Below are 22798 nucleotides of genomic sequence, written 5' to 3' on the forward strand. Positions count from 1 at the left end.
CCTTTCTAAAAGGGACTACCGTGGTCATTCATACCATGTTGGAGGCCGCTAGCAGTGGGGGCAGGCATGCTGGTGGATGCTGGCAGAGGGGGCAGGCATGCTGTAGGCCGCCGGCAGAGGGTCAGGCATGCTGCAGGCCGCCGGCAGAGGGGGCAGGCATGCTGGAGGCCGCCGGCAAAGGGGTAGGCATGCTGGTGGCCGCCGGCAGATGGGGGCAGGCATGCTGGTGGCCGCCGGCAGTTGGGGGCAGGCATGCTGGTGGCCGCCGGCAGTTGGGGGCAGGCATGCTGGTGGCCGCCGGCAGTTGGGGGCAGGCATGCTGGTGGCCGCCGGCAGTTGGGGGCAGGCATGCTGGTGGCCGCCGGCAGTTGGGGGCAGGCATGCTGGTGGCCGCCGGCAGTTGGGGGCAGGCATGCTGGTGGCCGCCGGCAGATGGGGGCAGGCATGCTGGTGGCCGCCGGCAGATGGGGGCAGGCATGCTGGTGGCCGCCGGCAGATGGGGGCAGGCATGCTGGTGGCTGCCGGCAGAGGGGGCAGGCATGCTGGTGGCTGCCGGCAGAGGGGGCAGGCATGCTTGGTGGCTTCCGGCAGAGGGGGCAGGCAACCTGGAGGCCACTGGCAGAGTATACAGGCAAACTGGAGCCCACTGGAACACTGCACAAGCAGTGCAGCCGATGACCAGCAGGGAATTTGCATGAAGGGGTCGGCCCACATCGAGGAGGGGCAGCAGTGTCTCATCTGGATCGGGGTTTGATGCACTAGAACCGTCTCCAGTAATGGCCACATCCAACAAAAAGCCAATCAGGAACGTTAAAGCAAAGTTCTTCTGAACGGAGGCCCGTTTCCTCCAATGAGAGAAGAAGGAGTCAATTTCAGGAGCACTGCATGACCTGCTCTCTGCAAGATCGCTTGCCATATTTAAAGAGCGCGCCTTGCACTGAACCACAATAAATGCCCCACAGGCGCCCATTAGGGCAAGTTTATGGGAGACAACAAGAGCACACGCACGTTTGGGAAGAAAAAGAGAACTTGCAGGAGGTGTTGCCGGAGGCTCTTCATGGCTCGTATAAGTGGATATGAGAACTCCAGGGTTTATTTGCCTGTAAATATTGCCTTATGATAATTCCCCAGGTGATCTCTCTCCTCTGGATAGCAGCTCAGGGCTCCTGTGTGTCACACTGGCAGCAACCATGCCTACACCAAGCAGGCAGCCTGGCCTGTGCTTCGATGCAATGGGTGGGGCTACTGAGTGCACTCCCTAACTGAAACAAGCTTTGGCAATGCCAACAGTTTGTGCTTGGCATGTGCCTTTACCATGCCTACACAAAAGCCCCGTCATGGTCATAGTAAATGGCCATGGACATTAGCAGAACAGAAAATGGTGCGGGTACATGGGCGTCTAATAGCAGTGTCTGGCAAATGCCTAATACTTCTACACAAGCCAAAACTGCTGGCTTGGCCAATGCTGGTTTTTAATAGAACTTCAGCGAAGGACATGCAGAGTGCTTATGAAATCAAGTGGTTGAAGGCAGACCTGGTTAAGATATTTTCATTACACCAGTACTGTGTTTACAGATCTGGGACTAACCCTGACAGACACTTGAGTGCAAAGTTCGATGGCGAGGCTTGTTGAAAGCAATCTCAAAGAGTTCCTGTGAGACAGTTTTTGCTGGGGAAAAGCCAAAGGCAGTCATCGGGTGGATATGTAACTAAACAACATGTGCGTCCCTCTGCATTTGCCATTTCTTCCCATCTGGACTCTAATGCAATAGTTTTGGCTTAAAGGGATCACATGCACCACCTAATAGCCCACACTGGAAAGGGATGGATAGGTGCCCCAGAAAACTTGCACATTTGGGGCATGGGGCAACCCCTCTGATGGGTTCAAGAAGTAGTAACTTCATGGTAGCAAATCAGCTGGACTGTGGGGTCACCCAAGCGAAGGCAGATGCACGTCCACCGGTCAGCAAGGGGGAAGAGAGGAACAAAAGTAGGTTTAAACACCTAATGTTAGGCGGACCCCATGTCCCACAGACATGATCATTCCAGCAACAGGGATTTATTTCAATAAATTCATTCGGGCGCTTACATTCAATGTGTGATAAGGAAGCTGACAATGGCTACAGCTCCCAGAGCGCAGAAGCTTTCTTGAAATACAGCTCGAGGCTGAAAACTGGGGATCGGGGTTGAAAGCCCGAGATGGCAATGTTTGGGGGAGAAAAGACCAAAGATTATTTTCCCAAAATCTTGCCGACACGCTGTTTTCCCGCAACGCCTGTTCTCCTTCTCTTCTGTGATTGGGAATCGGCGGCGCAGGGTCCTTTCCATGTTTTTTTTTTTTTTTTCGGGACTAGCTGCGGGGACACCCCCGCAAACTCCAATCACATTATAGCTAACAACTGTGCGGGGGACAGCCCCACAGACCCGCCACCGAATGGGGAATTTGGTCGAACTTTTCGGCCGTTCAGTAATTTTGAACTGCCGAAATTCAGCCAAATCTCTCCTTCGATCTTTTAATCTCAGTCTTTTTGCCCGAGTCCAAAAATGGCTCTCATTGGCATGGAGTCAGCTGGCCACCTACCCTACGGTTCATCCAACACTGGAGGTGTTCCATTGGTGGACAGGACAGAGAACCTTTTCCTCAAGAGACAGAGAAGCGCTTGCTCAACATTTCTCAAGTAGGTCCAGTTAGGATGTTTAAATACCAGCTCCCAAGCAGAGATAAGCATTTCTCTTCATCAGGCAGTAAATGAATTCTCCAATAAGTTAAGAGGTTCGAAAATGGTTTCCTAGTATTTAGCCGACCTCCATTTTTCGTACACGGGTGTTACGCAGACCTGGCTGCGGTAAGTGATAGAGCTTTACAAGTCACGGGGGCATGTAGGGGGCAATTACATGTCGGGTGAAGAAGTTTGCAAGGGATGAATACCAGGGTGCAGAGAGCTAACCTCAGGGGAGGACGGACAATCTAACAGCAAGAGGTCTACAAGCAACCAGGGGAGGTAACGGAGGGAAGCAGGTCACCCAGTCTCAGGTAGGGTGGGGAGTAGAGGGTGTGTGGACCTACGCGGTAGGGAGGAGCATGAAACCTGTGTCTCGGGAGGATAGCTCAGGGGCTACGTGCTCGCCTTGGAAGCAAGACGATGCGGAGCAGCACAGGTTCGATCCCCGGGTGCCCGCTTAGAACCCTTTGCGTATTAAGCGCGTTATAAATTACCAATTACAATTGTTTGTTTGATTTATTTGTAATGCGCGCCAGACCCAAGGGTAACCGGGCGCAGCAGAAAGAATATGCAAAGCTTACAAAGTTACAGTGTTACATAATTTACAATAATAGGAGTTAAAGGATGGTACACACTTAACAATGATGCAGATAGTTTATGACACTAGTATCAGACGATTAAAGGCGCAGGCTGGCTTATAGGGGAACTGAGAACGGCCCTGATCAACCGCTGCTTTTGACACAGGAGCACAGGTGACTGCACGATTTTCCGTGTGTTGAGCTTTCATAAAAATACAACAACAACAAAAATGGAGCATTCTGGTTACACCAATGCAGAAATTGGGCTTAAGAACTGATCGCACTGATGTGCAAAGGGGAACCTTGGTCAAGGGATGGGAAAGTCCCGGCTAGGACCCATCCCATTCCCCGGCTCGGAAAAGGATGTGGAAACTGGGGAATAATCGCTAACATGTCAGTGTGAATATCCCCCATGACGATTTACCCAAAGATTAAAGTCTCCCCCAGGCATCTCTGCTGGTGCCAGGAGACTCGCCAAAGAGGCAAAATCAAGAAATACACTTGTTTTGGGGGTGAAAACTGTGTGGGGGTCCTTCAGCAGAGAAATGGTCCAGATGTTTGTGGCAGGATTTTACCTTCATGGGAGTTTGGACACCTGTATATCGGGGACCCATGTCCCCGTAGATCACAGCCCCCTCCCGTGTTCTGCTCTACACATGCCGAATTCGCAGGGAAACGCAGAAAAATTAAGGGGCCAGCTGCAAAGCCCCCGGCACCCCCAAACTATTGAAAGCTCGACGGTAGGTGGAGGGGTCCTGTCCTGCCAAACTGCATCCCACACAAGGCAGGGTGCATGGACCGACATCCACACTTATCAGTGTGTTGGACACCCACAGATACGAGCGAGATGAAGGCCTCCCCGCTCCTCTGCCCTCTGGACATTAATCTTGGTAGCAAATGTCGACAGATGCGGTATTTAAAGAACCACCGAATAGGCGCCAGAGAGGCACGTGGTTACAGTTGGAATCTCCTTTCATCGAGTTAAGAGTCTCACTTTATTCTCCCCACCCCTGCAATGTACACTGGACTGCTTCGGAAACACCACCTTGCATACTTAACAATGCGGGCCGCTTTCCTTTCCTGCACTCAATTTCCCCGGTACCCAGCAGCGATTCAAAGGCACAGAACCCTTGCACAATATCCATGAATGTAGTCGATTGTGAGAATCACTTCCTGTCAGCAGAGAAATTGCACTGCGGAAGCATTAACCGTTGACACTTGTAATGTAAATACTAATCTGGTGACAGGACACCTGATGAAGGCCGTGCAGCCCAAAACCTTTCATTATGCCACGGTAATAGTGCATATTCTGACGAAACATTGGATGTCGTCACTTCTCCGCAGGGGGGAGTCCCAGACCAGGGAGGTTAGGCTGCTACCCGATAGTTCCACTGGCGGATGGTACTCAGCGGGAGGATCTCATGGGAGGAGATCCCCCGAGGTGGGAGAGGGGAAACGACTATGCAAGGAGAATGCGGTATTCCCCACTTCAATCCCCCTCACAACCCCACCCTTGTCTTGACACCTCCTGTACATACGCTATGTCTATAGGAGTACTAAGATGAAGAAGACCAGTGGCATCACTGCATTGGTTCACAGCAGAGTATCTGGTGGCAGAATTAAAAGAGCTACCCTTTGCCTGTGGAGTTCAAGCTTTGCAACCCACGATCTGCAGAATTAAAACCCTGCATGCACCCCAGACAGGGTCTGCAGCTGTAATGAACCACCTGCACAGCACCGGTCACGCACTGCCTCTGCACGGTAGATTCTACAAAGTTGCCTCAGACCTCCACATCCCATTGACAATGTAATTGTTTCTGCAGCACAGCCCCTTATTGCTTTGCAATGATCACAACAAGAGACTAGGAAACTGACGTCTTTCCAGTGCTCTGAAAAATAGATACATAAGCAACAGCAAAGCTAGGACCCTCTTCCCAGCCATGTCAATTTATCTACACGAACTGTAGAATCTCTGTAAATAGAAGAGCATCGAAAGGCAATCCCCACCCACGATATGTACCAAGAGAACCTTGGCGTTGCGCCTCATCTTCATTGTGTACCATCACCCTATCCCATACGTACACCCTTTGAACTTCAAGTACTTTGAAAAGAATGAGAGCTATGCAAGTATGCAAGACCATACAGGGCGCTGCTGCACTGCCTTCGAGCTGGCCCATGGAGACTATTATTGAAATTATGGTGGTCCACCACATGAGAACAGAGTATAGGGTCCACCTACAATGCGACTGCTTGGGGCTCGGAGTAAGCTGGTGGAAGAAATAGTGAGGGATGATCCGAGTCTTGAGGGTCCTGCAGGAAGGCTAGATAAACCGGGCAGTTGCTGAAGGAAAGCAGAAGTGTGTTCCAGAGGAAGTTGACTGGAATAGAGAAGGCACAGCCAGAAGTCTTTGCCTTGCTTTGGTGCTGTACGAGGTGGGAACCCTGCATTTCTCTACTTTGTGTGACCAAGCAGCGAACCCATCTATAGAGATGATGATTATACGGGATGTCAGGGATAGGCGTACGCCTTACAAAATCCGGAGGTCGAGGGTAGGATAGCTCACGGGCAAGGTGCTCACCTTGGAAGCAAGACGACACGGAGCAACACAGGTGCGATCCCTGGGTCCGCGCTTAGAAACCTCTGGGTATTAAGCGTGTTGTAAATAACCTATCATATCATAGCATATATGAGACCCTTTAGCTAGGAATATAGATTTGTATTGATGATTTATGAATCCAAAGCCAAAAGGACATACAATGAGTGTTGAAGGTCACGCAGCTTCAAGGGCGCCACTGGGAAATCGCGCACGCTTTCGGGAACAAGCTTGCCGAAAGTGGGGCCTCAATACATTGTGGCGATCAAGCTTAGCGTCCCATGGTCGGCAGAGTGAAAACCCTCCCACCAAAACCTTGTACGCACCCGAACAGGATCTGCAGCACGCGTCACTGCCGCCGCAACACTCGTCCCTTACGCTGCATGGTGGGCCCTGCAGTGGCACACAGGTGGTGGGGGGATATGGATAATGGATGCAGCATGAGGGTGAAAGGGCCATCACCAAGAGAAATGGGCTTGGTGGGGGGGGGAAGAGCATTGACAGGCAAGGGCATGTGTACCCCACTCAAGCGGCCCTATTGGTACAACTTGTGCAGGATCAGGGACGTGAAAACGCAAGAACAGAATGTTTTGCCCAGTCTTGGCCCATTTCAGCTTCGTGGAGGAACAGACTGAAACCAGGGACTTTCTAATATGCACCTTCAAGAGATCCTGCAGAGAGCTAAAGTTCACTCTAGCCTGATCTAAAAATAAAAAAGTGGCAGCACTGTTAGGGATTTTTCTGTAAAGAGCCCAATTATTTAAAACGCCAGAGCAGCATGGTTTCTTAATAATGTAATGTCATTTTTCATTTGTATAGAGCCTTTTCCAATTGGTATGGTCTGAAAGTGCTGTAAGTGTATTCCCTCGGAGGACCGAAGTCCAAGGTGTGGGAATACTAGTCAGAGGAGTTTACAAGGAGTGTATGCATTTTAGCCAATGCAAAGGTGGGTAGAGGTGGCAAAGTCCCTACTCACTACCCATGTTGAGCTGGCACGTGGATGGGTGCTTTGAAGTAGTCTGGAGAAGACTCGTTAAGTGTCCAGCTAGACCGAATGTTTGTCGTGGGGGTAGCTGCATTCCAATTGGCAGAGGTGTTGTGCGATGTGTCTTAAGTAGTATATGATAGCAGATGTGTGTGGGTGGGTGGCCGGGACTTCGGCCGTCTCCATTCGGCACGGAGTGCGGTAGGAACCATGTGTCCTGGCTGGCTTCTTGATTTTACGAGATGTGGCGTGGACTCTGTTCTGTGGTCTGCTCGAGATTAATCTCATCGTCATTCAAGAACAGAGATTGCTACCTTGTGTCAGGAGTTCACACGAGTCTCGAGACTGTAAACTCTTGGGTCCAATAGCCTTGGGATGCCTTGAACGTTCCAAGACATTGGCATCAATGAGCAGATCCTACTTTACGCGATTAACAGCGAGGATCGGTGCCAAGCAAAATGTACTTCAATGGCAGGTTTGGCTGACTGAATACATTGAGCGTCTGGTGGGTGGAATCTTTGCAATTGTTCAATGTGTGCACACAATAGTTTCTCACAAAAGGGGTCAGTGGCAGAACAATCGGATCCATGTCCCAGGCTGCCTCGCCTGAGCTTGAGACAAGTCTTTACACAGAAGGCATGAAACCTGCCAGAGAGAAAGGTGTCTCGCTACCGCCCCCACCAGCAAATGAGACATGTTTATTGCGTTCCTTCATCTTGGAATGAGTGCCCAAGGGGGACATAACGACCGAAAGAAATGCTTAAGTGGAAACAAGTACAGAATGGGCTAGACGGAGCATGTGTGCAAGGGATCAGGGCGTTCCCTACAGAGCACGGCTTCTGGCTTCTCAAAATGGCCTCCTGGATAACGCTGGATGGGATTCTGGAAAGATATTCTCCATTGAAGCACGATTCCCACTCCCTGCTCATTGGAGCTTTCCAGCAAGGTTGGCTCTATATAAATCCCATACATTTCTCTCAGATGGCCATGGAGTGGAAGAAGATGAGACGGGCACTAGGACATACTCCAGCACAGAAACCATGCTCCTCTAAAGACCTTCATCCCATCAGTACTGGTGGAGTCACAAACAGTAATTGGATAAGCCAAACCTAATACTGTAATGGTAATGTATTCAAGTTGTCAATGTAAGTTGTGTCCTGGGGGAAAGGTATGGTGATGGAGACAATATGTATACAGCAACACACAAAATCTAACACTTATCCCCGAAAATAATTTCAACTGTGGGAAGAATGGGGAACAGTGAATGGAGCATGTAAAGCACGTCACTGTGCAGTCTTCATGTTTGAGGCACTGGGCACTCAGGAGCACAATGTTTTGTTTCGGTAGGATCTCCCCCTCCCCCACCGCGGGTGACGGTAGGGGGCATGGTAAGGCAACTCCATCCTTCGATGGGTTGGAGCCAGTGATTGGTGGAGGTTTAGTAGACAGGGCAGTGTCAAGTCTGGGGAGATGGCAAATACAATGTTGAGACAGATCAGGTCTAGTCAGAGGGTCTCGTTATGAGTTAAGTGGTGTTAATGGTGCAAAAACTGCCGTACACCATTAATGTTACTGCAGGCGGTGGAAAAAACGATTACCACCCTATGGTATGCGCGTTAATCCACATTAAGGTTATTTGGGGATGAATGGTAGTACTGCATGCAGTACTACCACCAACCATTATCACCACTTGGTTGAGCCAATGTATCCACTCACAGGTACTTTTTTGGGGATGTGGGTTATACATCCCATTGTCAGGTGGATCGGTAAACTGGTCACTATTTTGGTATTTTACCATTACCGACTAACTAGTACTGATGACCAAAGTATTTTACTTTTAGTAAAACCAAAAGGTGACAAAAGTTGATGCCATAAGCAACTAAAGTGGCATTAAAAAGAAAATCACTTGCCCTAGCTTGGACCTGCCAGTTTCCTAGGTACTAGCCTTTGGCACTTGGTAATTGACACATTTCTTAGTCGCAATGTGTCAATTGCCAAGTACCAACGGCTAGTGCCTATTTTGTGGCCGGGGATGGAGTTTTAGATGGGCTTCAGTGTTCCTGTGGAGTGTGCACTTAGCAAGAGAAGGACAGGGGCGGTGGGGCACTAATCAGCTAACTCTGTTGCAGGTATCGATGGGGCAGACCAGTTTAGTAGGGTGATGGGTGAGAGGGTGCCGCATGTCAGCAGAGCCGCTTAATAAAAGCTAAGCGGGAAAAGGAGTTGAGTTTGTTTGTAAAAGGGGATCAGATTATACAGGGAATTGCGTTCGTGAGTTATGGTGCATTGGTGCCAACTACAAAGCATTTGATTGGTCGAGAGCACAGGAAGCAGGGGTCTCATTGGTGCTGGCTATTTAGAGTTATTATTCTGGTATTTATTGAGCGCGGACCTAGCTTTGAGAAGCAACTGAGCACTTTACAGAGGTAAGAGTGGAATTGTTTCGGTCGATGTTCTGGGCAGAGGAGAATTCATTTTTCTTTGGGGTATGAGGCACAAGAGAGCTGTATTCGAGTAAGGGGTGTGAATAAGTCTTGCCAGTTCAACAATCAAAACCCCACACCCAAAAATTAAACGCCAGAATTCACGTGATCTGGTGACGAGACAGTCAGAGAAATTGATGGTCTATGGATCACAAATGTTTGTGATCTCAGGTATGGCAAAGCCGGATCAACAGAAGCGAGATGATCGAGTCTGCAAGTGTCCGAGGGGCGGGTACTCTGTAGATTAACGAAAATAAGGTTAAAATAAAATGGCAGACAGAGGTCACTTCCTGAGCCCTACGATGCTCAGGAAGGGGAGAGGAAGGACTAAAAGCAGAAACAGACTAATCCCTGCCATAACCAGATGAAGCAGGGGGGATGAACCCCATCCCGGAGGGACATGTGCAGTATAAAAGGGGAGCTAACAGTGTGAGGAGCATTTGGGGGTTTAGTCGGTTGAGGAGGCAGCACATGAACTCATGAGGCGATGAGCTTACACAAGCTACTGTGGTCAATGTGGAAGGGGAACCCACCAAACAACCACCTGAATCCATCCGGGTGTTGGCTTTCCTTACTCAGTACTGGGAACCACTATTTCCAAAGCAAATATCAATGAATGGGCAGTGGGTATACATAGGTCTGGAACAGGCAACCCTCAAGAGGTGGCCACCTACCACACCCAAGTGCGGCTGCTCAGAACCCCAAGGATGGTGAGGCATGCTGGCTTCTGGTGCAGGTTCGCCTGGTGTTGAAGTTGGTGGAGCGCAATCCAGACCCGATAATAGACTATACAAGTATGCCATCATGGAAGACAGCACCTATGCTCTCGCCGCTCTTTTTGCTTCTTTGTCAAAAACCACTGGAAGAGTCACTGGAGTGGGGTCACGACGACGATGAACGACGTTCTTCTGTTACATCTGGACATTGATTATACGACTGTAATTTTGGGTGAAGAATAGATGATCTCTCTTTTCCGCAGAGGTTTTTCAGGGCGTCAAATTCTGCCAAAAAGATTATATTGAGGAAATTGAAAAGTGATGACAGACCAACAATTTCAGAATGGATGGATGATCTGAAACAAGTATCCCGAAATGAAAGATTGATTCTATACAGAAAATTGACTTGTTTGATCAAATCTGGGGCAGAGTTTTGGATTTATAAGACTGTCTTCCTGGTTTGAATTAAATCAGTAATTTTTCCTCTCTATAGTATCTCTTATGTATTGTATGTTCATGTATTGGTTGTATATCATGTGTTGTATTATATTTAAAATGAATAAACATTTTTTTTTAAAAGCCACTGAAAGGGACCATTAGTACAGGGACACATCATGCTCTGCGAAACCACAAGGGACCAGGTGATCAGCACCATGAAGGGAAAAGAAACACACAGAAATTAGATAAAATTAAATAAATAAATCAGGAATGGAGTTTGTGATGCAACACACAATTTCCTCTGGTTTATATATCTCGTAAAGGTATAAAGGTGTCAAACTTGAAAGTTGTTGTTTACCGAGTTGCAGAAATTGTAGAAAATGTGTGGAGAGGGTAAAGTTAAGGGGTAAGGGTGAAGAGCTTGAATTCCTGCCAATACCCTCCACTACTTTACCCATATCTTTTGTGGGCCAGAATTATCCAGAACCTGTACCAGGCTCAGAAAGCTACACCTTGTAACACGCATTGGCAATGCCAACAGTGTTGGCTTTTGTGTAGGCATGGGACAGGCACTTGCTAGGAACTGCTGTAGTGGTATTAACTGTAATTTCTTCATAATTGTAAAATAAAAAAACATTTGTTAAAAATGTTTTACAATTATTCAAACTCAAATGTCAGGCAGTTCACAACCAATTAGAAGCTCAATCCAACCTGTGCCCTCTATGCGTAAGGAATCTACTCGTATTCATCAAATGGATACATGCTTATGATGGCAGGTTAGCATTTTAATTACCAAACAATGTTTTTACAAATATGGCTCATGCCTCTGATTTTATAATTGGTTGTGAACTTTATGTCACTTGAGTTTGAGTAATTGTATTTTTTATTTATTATTACGAAGACATTGTGTACATAATAGTTCATTTTCCTGGTCTTCATAGTTTAAGGAAACTGGTGTATACACATGTAGTGATATTAACTGGTCATTGACCAGGGGCAAAATGGTACGTGTACCTGGGCATCTAGCAGCAGTGCCTGGCAAATGCCTAATACTTATACACAAGCCCAAAATGTTGTCTTTGCCAATGCTGGTTTTAAATGGGACTTCAGTGAAGGGCCCACATAGTGCTTATAAATTGAGAGGCTGAAGGCAGACTTGGTTAAGACATTGTTATTACACCATTGGCGGGGTACAGCTCCAATTTAGTCATTAACTGAGAAGACCGATTTAAAAAAAACACTGGCAGGTACTTCGAGAGCAAAGGTTGATGGTAAAGCTGGATTAAAGTGAGGTCAGACGTGAGCTCAAAGAGATCCCAGGAGCAATAGCTTTGAGCAGGGAAGAGGACTGAACTGGGTGGGAATGGCCATAGGGATTAGCAAGGCCATGGGCAGTCAATTGGTGGGCAAATAACCAAACACCATCTACAATCTGTGCATCACCTCCTTATATGGCATTTCTCCCCCCCCCCCCCCCATCAGTACTCGAATGTAATAGTTTCGGCTTATAAGTGGCGCAAGCGCCACCGAAGAGCTCAAACTAAAAGGCAGCATGTTTCTATCATTTGCACCCCAAGATCAGAAATGACCAAAGACTGTTGCTAGGTTTTCTGGATAACCACCGACTATGTAAATCAGCCCAGTTTAGACTCACTATATTCAAATTCACTTTGTTTGCATACCCTGAAAACACAGAGTGGATTTGATTATGGAAACTTGGGCGTAGGGAGTACCACTCTGGGAAATGCCCACTGCCAGTGCCACACTCGCTACCATATTAGATCACCAGCCTGAGAGATGAAGCTAGACCCCACCATCTGCCACCACTTCAGAAACTGAACTAGGCTCTGGTGGGTTATGCTTGTTGCTTGGATAGCGCTTAGACTGCTATCAAGCAGTATCGGAGCACACATGCAGAACAGGAGAAAGGAGGGTGCAGGGGGAATTAGCTGGCATACTCCTTCACCACTATAAATGATCCCTCAATTCTTCCTTAAATGATCCTCTAGTACGACTCCCATGATCCCTCACCATTTACTACGCTGACAATGCCCGATGGGAAATGTAGTCCAAACTATCCAAGAGCCAAAGGCAGCAGACGTCCCCTGCTTTAGATCATAAAACAACAGCAGAGATTTGGGGTAACTGCCCACAAAACACCAGGCCTGAAGTTGATCCTGAGAAGTAACCAGATACCCAATGCGCAGAGATTTTGAACATAAAGTGTGGTTTAATGCATCATGGTAAGAGAATAAACACGATGGAAAAAGTCAGTGCAGGTTAAGCCTGTATGTGAAAGTTATCGCGTTACAAGGGACAGCCGACACCTGTTTCGACCTTAATGCATGTCTTTCTCAAGGCCGACACATGTTTCAATCTTAATACGGGTCTTTCTCCAGGTTGTTGCAACATTTCACCAGAAGACAATTACCACCCGAAAAGTGAGTCCCATAAAAGACATTGGAGTACCCGTGTTATCGATCAAAGTAATTAAAATGCAATTTAGCCACAATCCACGAAAGACAAAAGAGAGCATATTTTGAAGGCACCATCAGTATGAACATAATTGGTCGGCATCGGGTACAAGGTGGAGAGAAAAGCAGAAGGACAAGCAATTACATACTGATTGCAGTACATCTGTGATATAGATTATATGTACTGAGTGACCACCATGAGGATCCACCCGGGGTTAAACTCCTTTTCCTCGTTGAGTCAAATTTAGAACGCATTTGACAAAGACACTGTCCCCGAGTGTATAGGTGCCTAGGCGTGTATAGGAACTTCGGTGCTGAAGTGAGGAAAGCAACAGCCATGCTGCACGGGGAAAGTAGAACTAAACTATCAATTGCGTAGCGAGACTGCGAGCAGTGGCCAAAAGGTCTGCAAGTGCCCGCCACTGCTGGGCCATAATGTGGCTATCTGGCACCAGGTAAGTGATGCGCACCACGAGTGAGCAAGTATGAGCATTTAAACCGGACAAATAACACAAAGCTACTACCTGGAGGGTGGATCAGCCTTTCTATTAAAAACATGTAATTGTCATCACTTAGAGACCACACCGGGCCCGCAGTGGGGAGCGGTCAGCTGTTGTGGTGGCTTCTCAGAGAAGTTATGGGACTTTGGGGGGCCACCGGTTAGTGGAACATGTCCGATGGATGCATGCACACTCTTGCACCGCTCATCCAGCACTTAAGAAGGGGGGCCATAGCCTGTGCTGGCCAGATAGGGCAGCCTTTTATCAGCTATGCATCAGGTCCTCTGGTTCTGTTGAGCTGTTTTAGCTAAAAGGACCCGGGAGGATGGGAGAAAGGGTCACGTTTCCACCACCCTGGTGGTCACTGGAGAAGCAGGGCGTGGCTAGGGAGTGCCCGTGTGCATATTCCCAATATGGGTACTTTTTGGGCTTTCCATAAAATTAGTAGATCACGGTCCTCCGGATGCATGGCGCTCGGGGATCGGGCTAGGCTTCGGGGACCAGGTTAAAGGGCTTTCAGGAAATTGCTAATACTTGTTTGTTTGTTTATTGTTTTTGTATGGCACACCAAACCCAAAGGTAACTTGGCGCAAGTAGTACAAGGAGGCTTTAGGCTTGAGATACATAGAATTACAGTCATACTATTACAGATACAAAGATGGAGATAATTAAAGTTCACAAATGATAGTTGCAGGTGAGTAATTAAAGATATATACAGTTACATTGCAATATGTACAATTACATTACAGAGAGCAATATAGGATGTAGTTTCCTTTGCAAGATTATATGATAACAGATGCTAGACTTAGTAGGTTGTTTAACACTAGGTTCTAGGGTGAGCGTCATTGATTCTGATCCATTTCTGTATGTTACGTCTGAAGCTTAGGGTAAGTTTGATCAGCCCGGAGCGAGTAGGGGAGCGAGTTCCATGCTTGGGCTGCCATGACTGGGAAGCTTCTGCCGCCAGATGTGGCTAGATTGAAGCGAGGTACGCTGAGGCAGTATGAGTTGGAAGACTTAGTCAGGCAAGTAGTTGTTTTCTTGGCTATCCGATCGGAGAGGTACCCTGGGGCAGCATTATTGAGGCATTTGTGGGTCAGGGAAGTTGTTTTTAGCAAGACTCCGTCTTTGATTGGTTTTCACACACTCAAGTATGACTACCTGGGCTATCAATATGCCAGCAAATTGTCAAGTACACAAGAGGTTTATTCTATGGATGTAAGCCGCTAGGGGTCTGTTGGCGCAGATCCGGAGGTGCGCAGGTCGAATCTTGGATCGGTCAATCAAGAGAAAGAATGAATGATTGCAAGCTGAACGAGAAAGCGGAGAGGCAGGAGGACTGGCTAGAGCAGGGGTCAGACATTTTGGACTACGACTCCAAGGTCCCTCGCCATTGGCTGTGCTGGATAGGGCTGATGGATCTTGTGGTCCTAAACATCTGGAGAGCCAAAGGTTGCAGATCCATGGGATAGTGGGCACCACAAGGACACGTGGAGGATCTGGAAAGGAAGGCACAGGGCCAACCTGAAAGAGGAGGGCCATACACCTGTGTTAGTGACAGTGGGGTCTCTTAGTGGGCCAAAGGGTCCAATGAAGGAAAACCAGCCATGAGGTGAGTGTGGACGGAATACAGATGTCATTGGGTGGGGGGGTGGAGAGGCCATTTAGTGTATTGAGGGAAGATAGAAGACGCAATGCATTTGATAGCTATACGTAGACTTTTTACAGTGCATGGGGCAATGGAGTTGATGCTATTACTCTGTACAGTCACACTTGCTCCTAAATAAAGTTGCTTTTACCCCCCCCCCCCCCCACCACACCCCTCCATGTGCATTGTTTTCTGGTTTTGTTCTGCTGCTTGCGTCTAAACGAGATCTCTTTTAAACTCCAAAGAGCCTGATTTGTATGCAGGGTTCGAAATTGAGAGGAGCTGGGGCTTGGCTTGGCTACAGACAGCAGCCATTTAGCTCCTGCCTGTAACAGAGAAGGGCCTGGCTAGCATGACACCAACAGGCACTTTGTGGATTGGGACAGTCAATAAATAAACCCTAGGACACATCTATACGTTTAACAGACACTTCTCCTTGCCAACCTTCTGTACCAGCGCTGCGATACCTCTAGGTCTGGGCATTACATAAATGCAATAAATACAAAAAAAAAAACTTTAAAGCATAAGGGATCATAAACAATGAACACAATTATAGGTTAGCACTGTATATGGAAATTAGATTCACGGAACAATATACACTAGCTCCTGGCTCCCCAGTGGTAGCTCCTGGTCACAGTTTAATGATGCATACCCAGGAGCTGCTTTTATCTCCTGCTTATGCAATCTTCAGCTCCTGGTCACAGCTTAATGCTGCATACCTAGGGGCTGCTTTTAGCTCCCGCTTATCCAATCTTCAGCTCCTGGTCATAGCTTAATGCTGCATACCCAGGAGCTGCTTTTAGCTCCAGCTTATCCAATCTTCAGCTCCTGGTCACAGGTTAATGCTGCATACCCAGGGGCTGCTTTTAGCTCCTGCTTATGCAATCTTCAGCTCCTGGTCACAGCTTAATGCTGCATACCCAGGGGCTGCTTTTAGCTCCTGTGTATCCAATCTTCAGCTACTGGTCACAGCTTAATGCTGCATACCCAGGAGCAGCTTTTACCTCTAGCTTATCCAATCTTCAGCTCATGGTCAAGCTTAATGCTGCATACCCAGGGGCTGCTTTTAGCTCCCGCTTATCCAATCTTAAGCTCCTGGCCACAAGTTAATGTTGCCTGCATACCCAGGAACTGCTTTGAGTTCCTGCTTATGCAATCTTAAGCTCCTGGCCACAGGTCAATGCTGCATACCCAGGAGCTGCTTTTAGCTCCAGCGTATCCAATCTTCAGCTCATGGTCACAGCTTAATTCTGCATACCCAGGGGCTGCTTTTAGCTCCCGCTTATCCAATCTTCAGCTCCTGGTCACAGGTTAATGCTGCATACCCAGGAGCTGCTTTTAGCTCCAGCTTATCCAATCTTCAGCACATGGTCACAGCTTAATGCTGCTTACCCAGGAGCTGCTTTTAGCTCCCGCTTATCCAATCTTCAGCTCCTGGTCACAGGTTAATGCTGCATACCCAGGGGCTGCTTTTAGCTCCCGCTTATGCAATCTTCAGCTCCTGGTCACAGCTTAATGCTGCATACCCAGGGGCTGCTTTTTGCTTCTGCTTATCCAATCTTCAGCTCCTGGTCACAGGTTAATGCTGCATACCCAGGAGCAGCTTTTAGCTCCAGCTTATCCAATCTTCAGCTCCTGGTCACAGGTTAATGCTGCATACCCAGGAGCAGATTTTAGCTCCAGCTTATCCAATCTTCAGCTCATGGTCACAGCTTAATGCTGCATACCCAGGAGCAGCTTTTAGCTCCAGTTTATCCAATCTTCAGCTCATGGTCACAGGTAAATGATGCATACCCAGGAGCTGCTTTGAGTTCCTGCTTATCCAATCTTAAGCTCCTGGTCACAGGTCAATGCTGCATACCCAGGGGCTGTTTTTAGCACCTGCTTATTCAATCTTAATTTCGATCCCTTGTATGGCTCGCCTATTTTTGTTTAGATGGACATTTTAATAGCCACACTTAGCCCAGGTTATGGATCCCGGTTCTCCAATAAATGCAAATGAGAGCTTCTGAAGTCACTCAGTTGCGCCCTGTAATTCTCCCTAATTTAAGTCTTCAAATGTTGGCAGGTGGGACTGACCTTTGAAGAATTTGCCAGCTTCCCAACTAGAGTGCCATCTCAGTGCCCGCTGAGAGTCCAGTGATAACATAACAACACTGGACATTCATACAGCAATACTCTGAGGGGGTGAGATAGTTCAGCGAGTTAGGGGCGCGCTTCAGATATCTGCATAACCAAAGCCCCTGGTCCGACACCAGACAACACTGACTACTTAGCCATCCATCCCTCCAGATTGAAAAATCATGTACTAATAAAATGGGTAATACTGGCGCCTATTATTGCACTGACTAGAGGCAGGACTAAGTAAAAGTAACAGTACCCTACCCTGGATGGCGTCTGATTATGTAATCGGAATGAGTTTGCACTTCTTTACTGAAGGCTGAAGAGCAAAGCCAGGCTGATGGTCATCACACCAGTAACTTGCAGATTGACCCCAGATATGTGGACGGGTAAATTAACAGAATGAGCTCATTTACAAATACCAGGGAGTGTCATGTTGGATCATTTTTACATCTCTGGTGAGATAGCTCAACAGGTTAAGCTCTAGCTGCAGAGGTCTACGAGCAATTTACAGGTCACAATCGCAGGAAGGCCAACTTTGCCTTTCATCCTTACATTGGATAATAATGTTATGTTAACGGTACTTATATAGCGCACCGTCACCAACGGAATTGGTCCGCAGGCGCTCTGGAGGATCTGTAAACGAGAAGGTGGATGGGTTAGTAAGGTGAAGAGGGCCGAGGATAGTGGGAGGAGTGGTGTACCGTCCGCATCTTCAACTCGGTTGACACCGGGTGCTGAGCTTTGGTGCGAGTATCGGATCTGTGTCAGTCCGCGTGTGCTGTTGGTGCGGCTTATGTGTTGAAGTGCGTGCATCTGGTTGTGCGAGAGATGGTTGTGTGAGATTTTTTTAAAGTATGCAGAGTTAGAGTTTGTATTGGTTAGTGGGTCATGTGACATGCAAGCATTCACAGTTCTATCTAAGGGTGGCACTCGCTGCCCTACACAATTCAGTCTGAGTGTGGCCCTCACCAACCCTAACAATACCATCCAGATACCGCATAAGTCAATGTTCATGATTCTATCCAAGTGCGGGACATGCCAACATTCTCAATTCCTTTTAACTGCAGTGCTTGCTACAATAATAATTGCATATAATATTCTAGGTATAGCGCTTTGCCGAAAGCGCTGAGTAACAATATTATGATGTACAGGATGGACCGAAGGTGCCCTCTCAGACTGCGGCACCCAGCAGGGCGAACCCTTACGCTGCCAAGCGATGAAACAAACAAAATCAATGTGGGTCCTGGTGCCCACGCACAGCAAAGCAACACCATGCCGGGGAAAAATAAGCACACAGCGCATCATTAGGGAGATGTTAGCAATAGAAACAGCACTTTAATTGCACATTTGCATGAACATGAGTTAGAAATGGAAAATAAAGTGTAAGGAAACATTTTCGGCAGAAAAAGGCGGACTCGAAGCATTGAGAGTTCACAAGCGAGCCTCGCATTGTCACCCAGCAAGCGCACAGACCTCCTGAGCTATTTCGGTCAACAGCTTGTAGTACTAATAGTCGAATTATTGGCCGAATGTCAGCCGGGAAAAGCCAGAAAGATGGCAGCGCGTCCTGGCGCTGTACCTGCTGCCGCAGAGGCCGGAGGCTGCGGTCCTCGCTCTCAGTGCCCGCACGCCCTCCTCGGCCAGCCGTCCCCATCCTGCAGCCGTGGCCAAGTTCACCTTGGCAGCCTCCCGGGCTGCCCCCACAACTCCGCATCCTCCTGCTCCAGGCTAGAGAGAGTGCAGCGTCTGGGGATGATGCTCAGGCGTGGCCAACCGAGCCCAGAAGCACCGACCCTCTGGATGCAGGCGTGAAGCCGATGGGACTAGCCAGGCGTGGCTAACGGAGCACAGATCTGCCAGGGCTGCTGCTGCAGCTGCAGCTCGTTAACCCTTTGTGGCAGCGCTTGACCTCCATGCTGCAGCGGATTTCAACGTGCCCACAGTCGCCTTACTTCTGTGCAGTGAGAGTTTAAGCATAAGGGGGAGGTGTGTATCTGACAACTGACATGCATGCTAAGGGATGCTGTTAGAGGGATAACGTAAAAAGAATATAGGAACATGTCAGTATGTTTATTCAAAGAACTTGAGAGTCTTGGGGGCTCATTAGGAGTTTGGAGGCAGCCTCCAAACTGGGGTCCGGGTTCCCTGAATTGGGAAATACCAGACCATTCTGACTTTGGAGGGCCCGGTATTTCCTCCTTCAGGGAACCCGGACCCGGACTTTCCCCATTCCCATTAGAGCCCCCATAGGGATCAATGGGAATGGGGAGGGAGCTAACAACGGGCCCGTTAATAACAGGCCCGTTGTTAGCTCCCTGATCCCCTCGCGGGAACCGCAATGGACGTCTGGTCTGACCAGACGTCCAGTGAGGGTCCAGGGAGTGAACCTCGTTATGCGGCGTTATGGGATTAACGGCGCCGGCACCATTACCGGCGCCGTTAAACCCATTCCGCCTGCCTCGTAATGAGGCCCTTGCTCCTAGATAAGGAGAATTGGCAGGTAGTTCAGAACGATTGGAGGCAACCATGTACACCAGGGTTGTCCAAGACCAGGCCCGAGGGCCGGAACCCTGACGGGTTTTCAGGATATCCTTTATTAATATTCACAAGAAGAAATGTGCATACATTTAGAATAATTGTATGCCAATTTATCTCTGGAATGCTAATTAGGGGTATCCGGAAAATCCGATATGTTTCTGGAACTAGAGGACTGGAGTTGGACAACCCTGCAGAACACCATGCTGCCTAGCTCACAAGTGCTCACCTCTCACCTATGCATACATGGCAACATGATCTATATTCCATTTGGGAGTCACTAGTCCAGTTCAGATTTTAACTTTTTGCATTCTGGCACTTATAGCCCTGGATTTTCCCATTCTAAACACTGGACTGCAAGTGCCAGAATGCAAAGTTAAAACCAGAAGGTGGCTAGTGCCTTCCAATGCAATGAGTACTGTTGGGATGTGGGCATTGCATCTGCTTGTACTCTGCACATTTTTGGTGGCTTTTCATCCTTCTGTGGTAAAAACAGTGGGTACTATCATGGGCAGGAAGGAAATTAAGGAAATCTATTATGATGGGCCCGAGCATAAAATAGTGCTATACGCGGATGGCATTCTCTTAGCACTGTCAAGGCCGGGGGAGTCACTCTCACCAACACTAGATCTGCTAGACCGCTACAGAGGGGTCTCTGGGTTCAAAATTAACTTTGATAAATGAGAAGCGCTCAATATTTCCCTGGCGGCCGAAAGGGCGCACGCGCTGCGGGGCATTTTTCCTTTAGGTGGGGGAGTAAGGCCATACGGTAACTGGGCATATAGCTTACATTGCGAGCAAGGGATCTGCATGAAGCAAATGACCCACAGGCCATAAGCGGAATCAAGGACAACGTCTTAAAATGGAGCTCCCAAGAGATATCGTCGTTGAGTAGAGTTGCAGTAGTAACAATGTCCATGCTGTACTTATTCCAGACTCTCCCCATAAGGGTTCCCAGTAAAGTACTAGAGACGCTCCAGAGAGAGCGATAGGTAGATTCGTTTGGAAAAATCAGCCAGCTAGAGTCGCTGCCGTAACACCATACAGGCTGAGAGTGGAGGGGGGTTTAGCTCTCCAGAATATTCAAAAATACTTCCACGCAGCTTAACTGCAGGTTTTGCCATATTGGGTTGATCAATTCTCAACGAACCGTGGAAATGGGTAGAGGAGGAAGTGGCAGGCAGGCCCCTACGATATATGTTGTGGATTCAGCACCGGGATCGCCCCATTGTACAAAATTGCGTCCACTACACTTAGAGGTTGGGATGCGGTGGCGAGGAGACTAGAGCTGACGACATTCCCAGGCCCGGCCACCCCGATTCAACACAACAGTAGCTTCACGCCAGCCTATTGTAATAATGCCTTCGGGGCTTGGCAGTTGGGAGGCTGCGAATACATTGCACACATGTTTGAGGGGGGTAACATTAGGTATTTTCCGGAATTCAAGGACACCTTTGGGATTTCTGAGGTAGAGCGATACATTTATCTGAACTTCGACACTGGGTCCTACAGGGAAGCAATAAAATAGGAGCCACTAGACTGCTTACAAAATTTGCGAAGTCAATCTTCACTATGGGATGTGGGGGGCGGGGTGTGGCCGGCCTGATATCACAGCCATATGGTTGTCTCAACTTGCGGGCAATGTCTGAGCTACCCTCGTATGTGAGAGGATGGCATAAGGACCTAGGCAAGGAGTTCGAACGGGAGCAGTGGGCTGAGATCTGGCAAGGGGCCACGAAAATGACAATAAGTGCCCAGTGTGCTGAACAAAACTATAAAATACTGGCAAGGTGGTACATCTGCCCAGTGAGGGGGTCTCACATTAGTTCCAGTGATTCAGGGCTGTGCTGGCCTGGGTGCGGGCGACAGCCACGTACATGCATAGATGGTGAACTGCCCCAAGCTGAGACCATACTGGGAGGAGGTGAGAGGTATTCTGAGGAGGATAACAAACCTGCCACTTCCCTGCTCTTTGGAACTCGGTCTGCTAGGCTGGTGGTCACCTCAGAAGGCTAACATAGCAGGCGGCCAGAGACATTCAATAGGGCTGCTTGGACTGACGTTACTTGTAGTTAGAAATACCATAGCCGCTCGGTGGAAGTCCACACAAGTCCCCACATTGGATGATTGGCTCAGAGGCATGTGGCGACTCCTTATCTGTGAAAAGATGACTTACATTCTGCACAATACAATGGCAGACATGGGAAGCCTTTCTACAATACATTGAGGACACGAATCAGGACTGTTCATGTCCCCCAGACGTACAGCCTTGAAACGTCTGTACTTATCGTAGGGGATATGACTCTTGAACTCTAGACAGCGGGAGATTCTCAGCTCAGGAATAATGAGCGAAGAGGTGCTGTGGATGGGGCCTGGGAGTTTGGGGGTAACCAGGGAGGGAGATGGAGGGGGTGGTGGGTGAGGGGGTATGTTGCACTGTGGATACCAACCCATTCAGCGGAAATGTACGATTTGTTAACACATCGTTATCGAGTGCATACTGTGAGTTTCAGTGATGTGCAACGGCCCTTTCGTCGTTGTTGTCTCTTGTCACCGGTTAGTACAGCATTTAGAAGCTGTAGGAATACAGTGCTATATGAGATACACATTAATATTATATTATTATGCTTAATACAGGTCAACCTGGTGAGCTTTCCGGAAGGGAGAACTCAAATGGTGGGTGATGCAGTGAATCACACTGAGTGAATCTTATTGGGGGGGATCATATAGATTTGGTTATAGGCTAAAGCCGGGGTACATGGATGCACTGAGCTCGTTGGGAGGGTGAAATAAGTCCGAAGCTTATGACACATTCGGAATAATGGTGAGTTGGCCGGGATGTATCTATAATGAACTACCATTCAGCGAAATCAAATGTTGAGTTTCATATTGAATGCCAAATTCCCAGAATGCCACCTTTTCTACCCTGGTCCTTTGTATGCCTTCTGCAAAGATGTCAATGGGCCGCATCTCACTGGGGTCTCCGGCATTGGAAAGTCT

The 22798-nt window shown here is 48.2% G+C and overlaps 1 protein-coding gene across 4 annotated transcripts in view; it reads right to left on the minus strand.

Annotated features, from left to right (window-relative positions):
• PRRT3 (proline rich transmembrane protein 3) overlaps positions 1-22798 on the minus strand; it is a 316513-nt gene that overhangs the window by 159821 nt on the left and 133894 nt on the right. The window contains exon 1 of one of the 4 annotated variants that reach the window (XM_069643265.1): positions 18843-19035. The exons of the other annotated variants lie outside the window; for them this stretch is intronic. The gene's annotated coding sequence lies outside the window, so the exon portion shown is untranslated. Of the gene's footprint in view, positions 1-18842; positions 19036-22798 lie in introns of those variants that run through there. 4 annotated transcript variants of the gene reach the window in all.

The sequence above is a fragment of the Ambystoma mexicanum genome, chromosome 2p (assembly GCF_040938575.1).
Source record: "Ambystoma mexicanum isolate Mex_15411 chromosome 2p, UKY_AmexF1_1, whole genome shotgun sequence".
Taxonomy (NCBI): domain Eukaryota; kingdom Metazoa; phylum Chordata; class Amphibia; order Caudata; family Ambystomatidae; genus Ambystoma; species Ambystoma mexicanum.